We start from the raw sequence: 14,618 nt of genomic DNA on the forward strand, positions 1-14,618 counted from the left end.
GGTCAAGGCCGGTCGCTCCTCTGGGCCCTCGTCATAAAACACCGTGTTTCGCCCCTCGCTCTCTCCGGGCGGCTCAGCGCAGTGCGTCCCACCGACCTGCTGGCTCCTGTTGCGTGCCGCAGCGTGCAGACGGAGCGCACCGCTTCCGGCTGGGCCCGGGGTGTGAGGTGGGAAGGGATGGGCCCTGCTAACGTGTTCTGCAGAGAGGAAAGGGCACAATCGTCTGGCAGAGGGATATTTTCATCTAGATTGTTCGGGTGTCAGTTGAGACACTGAACCGTTTACAGACCTCCAGAGGGCTTTACTGTGACAGCCTGCTATAGGTGACAAGGTTTCCTATAGATACTGTCTGTTCCACTTTCTGTTAATCCAGTTTTGTGCAGCCTGTAAGTAACAAACCATTAGTTTGCCACAAAATTAGTGTAGATACAGTCTATACGAATTAAAATACCAAATAAACTATTAAGGGAAGTAACAATTCACATATCTGCATTCTTTTGTTTAAGTTTGTTCATACTACAGGAAGTTATCAATTTCTGTTTCCTAATGTGGAGTTAGAGGCATAACTTCATACATATAAGATGTATAAGTGAACTCTTTAAAAAGGCACTTTTTTTTTTTTTTTTTTTTTTTTAGAAGTCATATTGACCAGTAGGACACATAATGTCAAGAATATTGGAGGAAAACTTATATTTTAATTCTTCTGGAATTTACTGTGGAAGCAGATGATCATGTCAGTATTGGAACACCTACTCTACTATGGTTACTGGTGCACTAGTAAAGAATATTTTGTGGTGATATGTGTGGACAAAAGACAGGGCTGTGCATGAAAGACGATACCATGAATAGGCTAGTTCAAACTAATTTCAGTTTTCTATTAAGAAAATCCTTACAATATTTTGTTATCCTATATGCAGCAGTAATGTTTTTGAAATAATTTGTCTTATTTTGGGTAAATTAGATATTACTTTTATTGCTAAAAGTTGCCATAAGTTTATGTCTGCCTGTGCAAACATATCCTTTAGAAAGCAGCATTATAATTAAAAAAAAAAAAAAGATAGCTTATGTGTTTATATTTAATTACCGTTATATTATAGTGTTCTGAGTATTGTTAAGTTATTGATAGTGTCAGTGAATTAGAAAGTAGAATCCATTTAAAGCTGTTGCCTATGAGTGTTTTGCAAGGATCCTATATTTACATCCTCTTTCCTGCCCATCAATCTAAATTGTATTGTGGAAGAGGTGGGTCAAGGGACAAGGCAGCTGGAATAACTCTTTGCTTAAAGTTTTGCCTGAGTTTGTAAGTCATTTTAACTTCTTGGCCTGCCTTGGTTCAAACTTGTGTTTTTTTGTTTGATCATCCTTTTTACTAAATGAAGAAAATTACTTCTTATTAAAGCTTCAGTGAAACTTTTAATGTTGATGTAATTGAATAAATAATTAGAATTAGACATCTCTGAATGAGTGGCAAAGTATCTTTTACTGACGTTAGAAATGTTGAAAACTGTAAAGTAATAGTGATGAATTTAGCCGTATCTGTATCAGCTCATGCTTAAGTCTCTTACATCTACCCTTAGAACTCTTAGCACAGCAGGAAAACCATATAAAATACCATCCTCTGAATTTATTTTTTAAAAGTTTATTTTTTTCAGATAGTGGACTTTCAGGTGCATTGTTAATCTGTCCACTAATTAAAAGGCTATAAGGTGGCTGGAATGGTATCCCACAGTTCATGTTGGTGTGTTATGAAGGATTAAGCTAGATACATTAAATGTATGTTTTGTGCAATGAAGGTGTTTAAATTTGGGAGGGAGTTTGTTTGTTTGTTTGTTTGATAGCTCTGTGTGTTTGTCTTCTATTAGATTCTTTTATTATTCTCCCACCTTGAGACTGTAGGTATAATTTCTTTTAATAGATGAGGTAATGACTCACAGAAAGGTTTTGATACTTACTGTGGTTCAGGACATATAGGAAGCAAATGTTCTTGTGATGGATTAAATAAAATTGAAATAGAACTTGCAAACAGGTATTGATAGTATAAAAAGACTTTGTTAGAAACTTCATAGAATAGAATGGGAAAGATAATTTCTGTCTTCTGGTAGTTTTTGACGCAGTTACTACTCTGAGGACCTCCATTTGTGCTTTGACATCAAATGCTGTGGTGCAAGTCAAGACATTTGGTCTTCTCCTGTGTTTAAATTTTTATAGTCTTTTAAAGTTACAGTTCTGAAAATTGCTAAAGACTGCTACCCAGAGAATATTTGGGAAGGAAGGAAGGAAACAAAATGAAACAAGTTTATGGCTATGTACTATCAATACCAAAAAATATATTGTAAAATGAGTGACTCTTCAAGATGTAAATAATCAAGGGGGAAGGGGTGATGTCTGAATCCAGTATTAACATATGTCTGGATATAGTAATGAAGCACATGGTCTTTCAGGAAAAAAAACAAACATTTCATTATATATTCAAAATGGGAGAGAGTGTGAATGTCTTTCCTTTTGCTATTTTTTAAACATGTGAAAGTAATTTCAAAGCTATGACGTTCAGAGAGTAGAGGGAAAGAAAGGAGGGAGGAGATGAACAGATATCTGAAGGAAAACTAGTAGTGAATTAAATAGTAGACAAATCAGTCAACAATTTGAGATTATAATGTAAGTACCTTATTACCTCTGTGCTTTATTTTTACATTGGTTATAATGGCCTACTCTTAAAAAAAACAAAAAAAAAATTGAAAAATCCCACAGTACTGTTGCACTTGCAATTTCTATGTTTATTAAGTGAGAACAGGAATCAAGAAGATATAGAAAAAAAAATTGTATCCAGCTAACGCTAACTAATAAGTTAGGCATAAATACAACTTCATTAAATTAACTTGTAAGTATGGTGTGCTCTAATAATAATAATAAAAATAAGATAATAATAAGAAGAAACAAACATGAATAAGTTCTTAAATAGTGTTATCTTTCAATTAGAAAAATGTTCTTCATATATTACCAATAAACTTGTTCTGGACTAACATCAGTATAATTGAAGAATAAGGTATATTACATTATTTTTATTATCTGACTTCTAAAACTTTTTAGATATTTAATTGGGCAAAAAGGTTGTTTTTTTTTTCCCAAGACTCTCTAGATAATACTCTTTTAATAAAGAAGTTCAGCATGTTTGTTCCAGTTTAGCTCATGTCTCCTTTAAGCTGCATGGTCCCTGTCAGGGACAAATGTCATCTGTTTCTTATTTGGCTGGTTACTGATACTGATGCCTGCTTTCTCTGAGAGCCTGGTTTAAGTATTAGAAAGCAAGATCACAGCCCTGGACTTCAGGAGAGCAGACTCTGGCCTCTTCAGGGATCTGCTTGGAAGAGTTCCATGGGATAAGGTTTTTGAGGTGTGCAGGAGAGTTGATTGATATTCAGGGGTCACCTCCTCAGAACTCAGGAGTGATCCATCCCAACAAGTGGGAAGTCAGGCAAAAATGCCAGCAGCCCTGCATGGATGAACAAGGAACTCATCGCAAAACTCAGATGTAAAAAGGAGGTATGCAGAAGCAGGGACAGGTAACCTGGAAGGAATATAGAGGCAGTGCCTGAGCATGCAGAGATGTGATTAGGAAAGTCTTCCTGGAGTTGAATCTGGTAAGAGATGTCAAAGGCAACAAGAGGTGCTTCTGTAAATAGTGGCAAAAGGATGAATGAGGAAAATGCGGGCTGACTGCTGAATAGAACAGGGGCTCTGGTGACATAGGAAGTTGGAAAAACTGTGATACTGAAGGCCTTATTTTGCTCTGTCTCTACTAGCAAAGACCTTTAGGAATCATAGAACCCGGGGAAAGTTTGGAGCAGGGAAGATGTACGCTTGGTGGAAGAGGTTTAGGTCAGAGAATACTTAAGTAAACTGGATGTACATAAGGCCCTGGACGTAGATGGGATGCAGCCATGAGTGCCGAGGGAGCTGACTTGTATCACTATGAGAATGCTCTCTATAATATTTGATTGATCACGGAGGCTGGAAGAAATGCTTAAAGACTGGAGGAAAGCCAGTGTCACTCCTGTCTTCAAAAGGGCAAGAGGGAGTACTCAAGGAAATACAGACTGATCAGCTTCACCTTGATCCCTGAGACTGATGGAAGGTGATCGAGCAGCTAATCCTAGAAACCGTTTCTAGGCACATTAAAGACAAGAAAGTGGTCAGGAGTAGTCAGCATGGATTCAACAAGGGGAAGTCATGCTTGAGCAACATGGTAACTTTCTATGATTAAATGACTTGGTTGGTAGACAAGGGGAGAGTAGTAGATATTGTTTCAGAAAGGCTTTCAGCACTGTCTCCTGTGATATCCTCAGAGAAGCTGACAAAGCTTGGGCTGGGTGAGCACACAGTGAGGTCGATATCAAACTTGCTGAACACTTGAGCCCAGGGGGCAGTGATCAATGGTGCAAAGTCTATTTGGAGGCCAGTAAATAGTGGTGTACCCCAGGGGTCAATATTGAGTCCAGTCCCATTCAGCATCTTTGTTAATGATCTGAATGGTGGGGCAGAGTGTACCCTCAGCAAGTTTGCTGATGGCACAAAACCGAGAGGAGTGGCTTGTCGTTTTTGCCAGGATGCTGCCAGAAATTCCAAGGATGCTCACTGTGTTCACTATAACACTGGCATTGCTGCTGTGAATACCAGCTTCACATAAAGTGAGGCCACATCTGGAATATTGTATCCAGTTCTGGGCCCCACAGTTCAAGAAGGACAGGGAACTGCTTGAGAGAGTCCAGCACAGAGCCACCAAGATGATTAAGGGAGTGGAGCATCTCCCTTATGAGGAAAGGCTGAGGGAGCTGGGTCTCTTTAGCTTGGAGGAGAGGAGACTGAGGGGAGACCTCATTAGTGTTTATAAATATGTTAAGGGCGAATGTCATGAGGATGGAGCCAGGCTCTTCTCAGTGATGTCCAATGGTAGGACAAGGGGCAATGGGTGTAAGCTGGAACACAGGAGGTTCTGCTTAAACTTGAGAAGAAACCTCTTTGCAGTGAGGGTGATGGAGCACTGGAACAGGCTGCCCAGAGAGGTTGTGGAGTCTCCTTCTCTGGAGACGTTCAAGACCCGCTTGGACACCTTCCTCTGTGATCTCATTTAGGTTCCTGCTCTGACAGGGGGGTTGGACTTTGATCTTTCAAGGTCCTTTCCAATCCCTAACATTCTGTGATTCTGTGAGTGGCTGATAGGTCAGAGGATCTTGCTGCTATCTAGAGGTACCTTGACAGGCTGGAGAAATGGGCTGACAGGAACTTTATGAAGTTCAAGAAGGGAAAGTGCAAAAAGTCCTGCATCTGCAGAGGATCAGCCTCATACCCTGGTTCCTGCTGGGTGGCAACCATGTGGAAAGCAACTTTGCAGAAAAGACCCTGGGAGTCCTGGTGGACACCAATTTCGAAATGAGCCAGCAATGTGCCCTTGTGGCAAAGAAGGGTAATGGTATTCTGGGCTGAATTAGGAGTTTTGCAGCAGGTCACGGGAGGTGGTTGAGGATCCTCTCGCTCTTGGCTGTGGTGAGATCATGTCTGGCTACTGTGTCCAGGCCTGGGATCCCCAGTATAGAGGAGGCCTGGACATACTGGAAAGGGCCACAAAGGTGATTAAAGCTCTGGAGCATGATTCATTTGACAAAAGGCTGAGAGAGCTGGGACTGTTCTGCCTGGAGAAGCAAAGGCTCAGGGGGTGATCTTATTAATAAATAGAGTACAAAGAGGACGGAACCAGACTCTTTTCAGTGGTGCACAGTGACAGGACCAGAGGTGATGGACTCACACTGAAATGCAAGAAGCTCTGCCTGAACTTAAGGAAACACTTTTTCACTGTGAGGGTGACTGAGCACTAGCACAGGTTGCCCAGAGGAGTTGTGGAGTCTCCATCCTTGGAGATACTCAAAAGCCATCTGGACATGGTCCTGGGTAGCTAGCTCCTGTTGGCCATGCTTGAGCATGAGGGGGTTTGACTTATAAACTTAGAGTAAAACACACTGATCCCATTCTACTTGCCACTGTTACCACATTTATAAAAAGTAAAAACGGAGGGCGTAACAGCTAAGTTTTATCTTTTTTTTGTTTGGTTGGTTTTTCCCCCTCAGCTTGCAGTAAATACAGAAGCAGTATTTGGCAACCCATCACTGGACTTTCACACATATACTTTAGGAAATTCAGAGAGGGAAACCACTCCGTACTTTTTAGAATGACTGAAAAAAAAGACCCCTTTCCCAGCAAGCTTCAGGAGTGGCATATTTTTCTTTAAATTACAACCAGCTCCATGCTATTGATATTGTAAAGTGTCTATTGGTCCTTCACATCATAAGTACACTTAACTGTACAAATTCATTATCCTTATACATATGTTTAGTATATATAAGCCGAACAACTCATCAGATACAGAATGCATATATTTGTACTTGTATGTAATGTGTGCAGTTAGAAGATAATTTCATCGGTTAAAATCAGTCTTTCACTAGGATACCCTAATGTAAACTTCTCCCTAGCAAGGTCTGGTTTCCAAATGTTAACTTTCCAGGAACAATATCTGAATTCACACATGTTTTTTAGAGCATGTAGAGAGCAAATTTAAATTTCTAACCTAAATGATGGTAAGTTGTGTACGACTAAAAATGTGAATAGACTCAAACTCACTGTATTGTTGCTACAGTTAATGATGACGGCTCCTACAACTTGTTACATCTCTTGAACTGCAGCAGGAGGTTACTTCAGTGTGGTGTTTTCAAGCAGACTGCTTATGCTGAGGTTTTTTGAGTTTCTTGGAGGGAGTGGGTTGAGTTGTTTTTTTTTTTTCCTTTTGAGACTTGATAGAATATATAGACTAGTGAAGGGAGAAGAGAAAGGGTGTGATGCTACAACTCTTACTTTAACCAACTAGTATGTTCTCAACACTAGCTTCTCCACAGCAGTCACTGTACTCTTTGAATCATAAAGTTAAAATCAGCAAAATAATTTTTAAAATGCATTGTGCTAAAAAGCTGCAAGCTCATGAGTCAGATTGTGCTGTACATGGACAGAGAAGGTAGCAGCTCTCTGTTCTGCATCTTTTCAGATGAGCTAAATGGTTCCTGCAGCCATATATCTGACCTGCATCTACAAGCATTGTTAGTTCACATCTAAACTTTACAAAAATCTTCAGGGGAAGGAGAACAAGGATGCTATCTCTTGTAAGATGTCTCTCTCTGAGATGGTAAGTTGGGGTTGGTTTTTTTTTTGTTTGGAGGTGGAATGCAAGAAATTTGGAAGATTATTTCAGACTGTTTTCAAAAGGAAACTGAATGCAGATTTTTCAGAGGAAGGAAGGGTAAAAATCAAGAGAAATAAAAAAACCTTTGAGATGGAAGAAAAGAGAACAAATATGTGATATAGGAAGAGAGAGAAATTATGGCAGTGGTGGAACTCTAGATTCAAGGCTGACTTTGATTGGGTCTGAGCACTTCCTATTTTCCCTGCAAGAGAAGACCTCCAGGGGTTTTTGGCCTTTAGAAGTGAGTTGAATCACTCCTAATACTCCTTGTGTTTGTATCAGTAGCTACCTGGGAACAACTTATCTGAAAATGCTATCTCTACCACTGCTTATTTCCACTGTCTCTGTTTTTGCTGATATTAGCAGTGGGTTTAGAAAAGAAAGGAAATAATCCAAATTTAAATTCTAAGAAAACTTGAAAAATACATTAAATTTTTTTTGAAAAATATTATTATTAATTTTATAGGCAGGGGAGCTGACAGGAGATATCACAGCGGGGGGCTGGAAAGGAGAAAGGAACTTTTCCTGGAAAGTAAATTGATATAGGGCTATGGGACATAACTAAATTATGAAGGGGAGTTCGTGTTGGAATTGCAGAGGGATTGCAGAAGCTGTCACAGTGTACAATTTAGGCTGCATAGTAAGGAAATTATCATCCCTCTTCTAAATCGTTAATGGTAATATACTTGTTCACCATGCCACTGGATTCTAAAATGCTAATGAAGTTATAGTACTGAAGAGAGTGTGGTGAAAGCATATCAGTCTTCCCTTGTGTGCTTAAAGTTACCACAATTACCAGGTAATAAAACTGTCAAGATTTGGGGGCACCGAGCACATCTTGTTTTCCCAGTATCCCTATTAGTCACTGTGTATGGCAAACATTTCAAAGGAGAATCGTATCAAAATGTACGAGTGGGGAGGTATCACGTAGTGTTACTTTAAACGGAGTAGCCTCTCCCCTGCAAGCCTGCATGAGTCCTACAGCAGGCAATTCTTTTTTTTCTTTTAATTTTTGAAAGACAGAAGAAGTTTCATTATTTGTATTTACAGTGTTACGATGTTATCGTTGCACATTCAGCACGTTGGATTTGAAGACCATAAGAACAGTTGTTCTAGTCAAAGGAAAGGCTTGGTTTTCTATCTTGCTATTGACTGATGGCAGATGTAAGAGTATGATGCTGGGATTCAAAGGCAGCCAGTTCCATAACTACCTGTTTTTCCTGGTCCTGATACTTTTCTTACTGGTACTGCACATGTCTTAACCTGATGGTGTGCTCACCTTTTTGTGTACTAAATCTGCAGAAAAATTAATTTAAACAGGTTTGTTTTCTGCCAGTTTTAACATGCAAGAACAGTTCAGTAGAGGTTCAAATGAGTATTGGCACTAATCTGTAAGAAAAGGTGGCAATACACAGTTCAAAGAAGATGGGAGGAAGCGATTGTAGCTGTCAGAAATTCTGTCAGCTTGTGTTGCTAGAACACAAACCTAAAAATGAGACACACGTCGCGTAAAGTACTGTTCTTTATTGTTCCACCAGTCGAGAGATCTTGATTGTAATTACATCAAATTATTCATAAATTATACCATATAATGCAAGGCCAAAACTTAAAGCTGTCAGCGAGCAGGCTTGTCTTTTCATTGATGCAGGGCCTTCTTGATTTTAATATACCATAAATATATACAGTCTGCAATAACATTGTTTTTATGTACAATCTTCCTTCTGGTACAGATGTGGACAGAGATTAATTAAGTGTTACCTATGCATTTAGGACAGATTTTCCCTTTCTCATCTAATAAGTATTCCTAATAAAAGGTTACAGGACATTTTGTTCCTGCAGTGCAGTACTTAAATCAGCATTGTTACACTTGCATGTCACTGAATATTCATTCTTATGCAGCTGGTATGCACATGTACATAAAAAGGAAGAGAGGTGGAATAAAATCTAGGCAATGACTATATTTCACAAATGATGAGGCAAAATTTCAGGGTTGTGTCATCTGTGGTAAATTGTATCCGACTACATAGGACAGGCATTGCTTCTGAATCCCTTCTGCATACCATCTCAGTCTTCATCCTGGCATCTCCATACCTATCTGGTGATACATTCATATGGATCAGACAGGTAGGAGCAGAACAGAAACTCAGAGCTGTCAAATGGGAATTTGTTAGATGATTTTTAAATTTTTTTTTAGGTAGTTTTGAATGGAAGAAAGGTAAGGAGGGGCATAGAAAAGATGCATAGAATTGGGATTGACACTGTGCTTGACAAATAGGGTATGTGAGATACAGTGCCCTTGCAACAGTGCAAAGCAAACATTACATATGTCGCAAGGTATAAGGCAAACTTTTCAGGCAAGTAACAGTAACCAGCAAATGAAGGGTTATGGCTGTAACTGCCCACAACGATTCATTCATGTTACATCTTTGAACCATTCTGAAAAGGAGCTGTATACCCCTGATGCAGTGTGATGTTTCACCTGGTTAACACAAAGGATGACACTAAGCTTTACATCCTTTTCACTTCTGCAGATGCAATACAATAAAATTTTCAGTTTTCCATACTTACACCGGAATCTCTTATCCTTATCATAACTAAAATCTCTTAAAACACAAGGATCTCCCTTATCACCTGCTGATGTGGTCATCAACAATTGAGACCTACATTTGTAGCACAAGGGATCTTTATCTTTCCTGTGCGCTTATACCTCCTGATACTTGTTTAGTCAGAAATGTTACCCCTTCCTTGCAAGGGCCTGTTCCTTCCTAGTTGACCATCACAATCACAACTCTGTCAAACTGCTCCAACCAAAAGTTCCACCATTTTGTTTTAACAACAGTAAATGTAAGACAGGTCTCCAGATAATTTCCATCACCTAGTTCCAAAGAAAAAGAGTCAGTATTGCATATCAAGCATATATTTTGGCTCTTCATCTTAGTGTTCAAGTGATTTTTATGAACTGCCCTTTCTGAAGGCCTCAAGTTATGATGCAGCTTTGTTTTGTTGAGCTTTTGGTTTCCTTCATCACTGGTATAATTAAAATGAACATCAGTTAGATTTGAGTACGGCAGAGAATGGGAATTTACAAGTGGAACTGACATATCCCTTTAGAGATGAGTTTGCCATTTGACAAACTAAGTTGAGGGGTGACAAAAAAGAGGGAATAAAGAAGAGGAATGGCATAAAGAAAAATAGTGATTGAACATACGACTTGTTACATGCTTATCTTCCTATTTATTCTAACAAATAAAAATTAGGGCTATATCCAAAAAGTTGGTAGGATGATTCTTTCTATGGCCTTTATGCTACGGCAAATCCAAATGTACTTTAAGCTTCTATAGCCTTAAATTTAACATCACAAATTTTCGAAGCTAGTATCTTAGACTAATTACTACATAACTAATATTTATCAGATCTTGTTGTTTGCATCTAATAATCTGTCTTTTAAGAGTGCTGTCTGATTACAAATTTATCTGAAGTCAATGGGAGCCCTTAGCATTCAGAGTGTCTTTAACGGTGGCCAATAATAGTCTTGGTTGCTAGCATTCATCGAGAGAATGTATCACATTGACACAGGATTTTCAGTTTCCATCAAATACTGACAGAAATGACTGATGTACAGCTTCTAACAGTGCAGCACTTTCCTACTGCTCTTCATTACTGTTGTATCAATTCTGGCTCTTCTGAGCTGGTTTTGATTTTGTAACTTGAAGCCCTAATATTTTGACTCTGGCAGGCAGTTTATAGAAGATAAATCAATGAGCTATCGTTATGTTTTCTTACTGTCTTCAGGCATTCAGCAGTGGCTAATCTCTGATATTAAATGTAACTGTGTCATTCAGGATTCTGGTATTTGTTACTAGTTACTTACTCAACCTCTTCAGTGAAAATCTTAATTTCATCTAGGGGATTGACTTATTACACAGTCAGTCATCCAATATTTTCCTTTACTTTCTCTGTTTGGAAAATATAAGCCTGCCTTCCAGGAATATGAGAAATTAATAATATTTTCTGTGATTTCAGTGTGTTACTGGTTTTTCAATTAGTGTTTATAGTTATTCCAAATGGTTAAAAAATCAGTTTATGTTCCTTACAAAATGATAGGTATTTAGCCGAGGTATATAGAAATCTTGACAGTAATACAAAATCAATCTTTTGTAAGGTTATTTGAGGTAATGATATAGTGATAAGTTAATTTTACAGTGATTAAGAGACAACACAGTTGGAGCTCCCAATTAGACTTTGATCTGAGGATATTTCTCTCTACACTTGATGAGCAAAGAAGAGATGAGAATTAATAGTAAAACATGAGGTTTTGAGCAGCTGGGATCCAGGTTCTGTGTTGTTATTATGAGAGTTGATGTAAAAGATTTTAAAATCAGATGGATACAAATTGTTTGATTTCTCATCTTTAAAGTTTATTGATTTCAAATCAACGTCTAAAATATCCTCTGAGAATAACTGAAAAGAATAGTTAAATTGAATACATTTGCACAAAAACACAAACAAACAAAAAAAGAAAAAAATCCCCACCTCACATTAAAAATAAATCTCAGCATTCTTGTGGTGGGTGGAAAGTTAGGATATCAACAGATAGCAATGAAAACTAGCTTTGTGAACATAAAAGGAGGGATAGTCTCTCTCTCTTAACACACACACCCCCGGTGTGGCAGCACAGAATGCACAATACTGAATGCACTGTAGCTCCGGAAGCAAAGCGGAACTGTGTGTTAGTGCTAGTTCCTCCTGAGAAGGTATGATTCCTAGCATGCCCACCCCAAACCACTTCCCCCTGCCTGGACCATAGATCTGTATGCTGGGACTTGGCAGAATCGAGTCTGTTGAAAAGGCTAAAAATCTGTTATCGTTAATGTATGTCCTATTGTTTCTTTGTGTTGAGATAGTTTATATTAATAAACTAAAATAATAATAATGATTGTTAAAGGTACTTTATATGTCAGGAATTCTTCAGTGGTGTAGAAATCAAAAGAGTTGCCCAGGCAAAAATAATGCAACATGATTAGGAATGAATGTAAAGGAAAAGCATTGGAATCTAAGAATAAAATCAGTGACTCTTAAAGAATAAAATGTTTCAATTTACAGAGCACAAGAAAAGAATCAATGAAAGGGTCCAAAAATCTGAGTAAGAGGAGGCATGAAGTGATAGATCCATTACCTAGATCTGTTATTTAATAAGAAAGGAGATCAAGTAACAGATTTTCAAAAACTGATTCTTTACCTTGTACTTAATAAAAGAGATATATTGTGACCTGCTACTTCATAAAATTAATATTAGACAGGAAATAAGAGTGGAACCACAGCACAGAAAGAATAGCCTGAGGAATCTTAATATAGATGTGCTCAAGTGGCAAATCCTAATAAAATTTATCCTAGAATGACTGAAGAATTAGGCACCACTAATTTTATTTATTTATTTATTTATTTATTTATTTATCTATCTATTTAGTGTTCCAGAGGGTGAAAATAGCCAGCAAAATGGGTTTGTGTGTGTATTTATTCTTTTGTTAAGAGAATTATTGAAGCTCTCGGTTTCAATTCCAAATAAAGATTGAGGAATAAATAGTTTAGCAAGTAATCTGTATCTAAAAATATGCAGGAGAGATCTTAAAACAGCCAGTATGGTTTGACATGACTTGCTCATGAGAGACCTCAGTCTGTTTCTCCTCTTAGAAAGCTTAGTAAGAGGAAAACTTTAGGTACAATACAGCTTGATTTTCATAGTGTCTTTTTCCCTACATAAGCAAGCTAAGGAAGCATAGTATTGATACTATCTCCAATAAATGCTGATAATATCAGCATCAAGTTAAAAAATTGCCTTTATAAAGTAGTTATCTATAGTACTCTGTCAAGATGAAAAGGCATTAATGAGTTGGATGATTGAAGAGAACATACACTTACAAAAGTTACTGATAATACTAAGCTGAAAAGGGACTGAAAGTTTTGGGTTTGTTTTTTGTGTTTTTTTGGTTTGTTTGTTTTTTTTTGTTGTTTTTGTTTTTGTTTTTTTTTTTGAATGTAAGATCTGAACCCAAAATGCTCTTGATGGATTTGGAGAGAATCTCTGAAATCAACAAGATGAAAAGCAATGCGGGCAAGTACGAAGCACTGCGTTTAAGAGGAAAAACTCAAATACATTAATACAAAACAGGAAAGAATTATTCAGACAGAAAAATGACAGAAAAAGATCAGAAGATAGAGTAGACCTCAAGGTAAATAAGTAACTGTACTGCTGGAAAAAAAGTAAAGGTGTTTTTTTTTCTGGAGGATCATTCCAGGCATGTTGTAGGAAAGAGGATGTTGTAGAGTTTGGCAAATCTTCTATATGTAGTCAGTCCCCTCACTCTCCATTGTTACAGTTTTCTCCTGTGGAATGAAATCAATCTTTATTTGTAATAAAGGTGCTTTAGCATGAATATGAGAAAAAGATTCCTTGTAGTTATTAGGTTGATAAACACTAGAACAGGCTACCTAGAGAAGGTGTGGAATCAGCTTTCTTGGTAGTTGAACATCTGTCAAGATATACTTAAGCCTGTGTTCATGCTGAGTTAGGTAGTCTCCTGTGCTCCGTTCCATCTCTGCATAAGTACAGTGCTCATACTACATGTTTTGTCTGCACAGAAAAGATTATCTAACATAGTTAAATCATGAACTTAGTGAAGTGAATGGGTCTGCTACTTCTTGCATTCTAAATGCAATTTTAAGTTAAAGCGGTATGGAAGAAAGTTCACTTTTGACTTAGTAAAATATGTTTTTATTTGGCTTCCCAAAAAGTGTTTTGACAAATCATACTTAAAAATATTTTTAAGCTTCTGCATATAATATGTGTCTCTGTCTTCTAATGATGATGCTGGAAAAGCAGGGAATGCAATTGCAGTAGCACTGAAATGGTAGAAATGCCTTGATTACTCATCCACACTGGAATTGCCCTGTGGAAAAAATGGCACCCTAGAGGTTACTTGGATTTGTATATTTCTGCAGGCAAAGATAACAGACCTGTAAATTTAAATGTAGAATTTTTGTGGGCAGAATGCATTGACAAATATGCCTGATGGTAATACATCTCACACTGATAGTCCCAGAAGAGGTCAATAATAATGCTTGTATTGATAGCAGCAATGCAGGAGATGTTACTTGGTATTATAGCTAAAATCCATGTTATCCCCTTAATCATAATTACATTAACATTGACAGGCTGTTGACAATACTCACATTACTATTGATAGATTTCTGTCAATAACATGTTTCCAAATAAAATATATTCATTCATAATTTGTACAATGCTCAATAACAGCACTAACATATACCAGAAGAAATC

This window comes from Antrostomus carolinensis, unplaced genomic scaffold, assembly GCF_000700745.2.
Source record: "Antrostomus carolinensis isolate BGI_N321 unplaced genomic scaffold, ASM70074v2 scaffold19502, whole genome shotgun sequence".
Lineage (NCBI taxonomy): Eukaryota > Metazoa > Chordata > Aves > Caprimulgiformes > Caprimulgidae > Antrostomus > Antrostomus carolinensis.